Source organism: Amphimedon queenslandica, unplaced genomic scaffold, assembly GCF_000090795.2.
Source record: "Amphimedon queenslandica unplaced genomic scaffold, v1.1 AMPQUscaffold_11744, whole genome shotgun sequence".
NCBI classification, from domain to species: Eukaryota; Metazoa; Porifera; class Demospongiae; order Haplosclerida; family Niphatidae; genus Amphimedon; species Amphimedon queenslandica.
The window spans coordinates 1-1,211 of record NW_003548014.1 but is presented as its reverse complement, the minus strand read 5'-3'; positions in this window follow the sequence as shown (position 1 = coordinate 1,211).

The window sequence follows — 1,211 nt, the reverse complement described above, 5'->3', positions numbered from 1 at the left end:
ACACACATACACAAATAGAATCGATCATTACAATCATGATTCCATCCACCAGAACCTTGAGAGAGCAATGAGAGATAAGAACAGTACATTGACCACTCTTAACAAAGAGAAGCTCCAGCTGCATGATGAGAATGAGGAACTGATTGCACGTAAGGCTCAACTGGAGTTCTCTCTCTCTGACTTACAGCAGATAGCGACTGATGAAAAGAATAACAGAGTAAGAGAATATACTAATAATGCACTGATAGTATAACGGCAATATGATAAATATACTGATAGTATAACAACAATATACTAATAATATACTAATGATTTAGGATAAATATGTCAGGGAGTTGGAACGGCTTGAGTCTGATATCAAATCAAAGGAGTCAGAGCTGAACTCAATACTCCCTCAGTACCAACACCACAAAGGACAGGAGGAGAGGCTTAACGCTAGACTGAAGGCTTGTGAGCAGCACAGGTCTGAACTGTTTGCTAAAGAAGGAAGAGTCCAAGAGTTTTCAACGACCGAGGAGAGAGATAGGTTCATTAATAAGGAGATAACGTCACTCCAGCAGTCGGCAGCTAATAAGGAAAAACAAGTATTTGTTACTTGTATTGATAATTATTAAGACTCTGTCTTTCTCTTTGTTTCTGTAGATTCAGGAGATCAAACAGGGAGTGTCTCAATTAAAGACTAAAGTTGAACAGCAGACAAGAGATATACAAGTAATAGACCAACCATACACACACACACTCACACAGCTAGTGCATGTACATGTACACTATGAACTTGCTGTTGCTATTATTATAAGATGGATTTGTATGAATAGGAGAAGACTAGCAGTCTTGAAGAGACTAAAGAATCATTAGACAGAGTGAACAGAGACTGTTCTCGATTGAAAGTGCAGAGAGAAGACATTTCTAACCAGAGACAGTTAGTTATTGACAATAGATTGTATGTACCTTTATGCTTCTTTTTCCTCTCTCTAGGGAGTTATGGAGGAAACAGAATGTCGTCAGTACATCATTGATGAATACAAGAGAGGAGTTAGTTAAACACGAGAGACATCAAAGAGTTCTAATGGGAAAAGTACATCAGTTCATTAACACTGCACTACATTATGAAATGTGCTTTTCTTTAGGCTGTGGGTCAAGGTCTTGATGCAATCAAACGCATCACAGAAGAGCATCACTTAAGTGGAGTCTATGGACCACTCATTGACCAC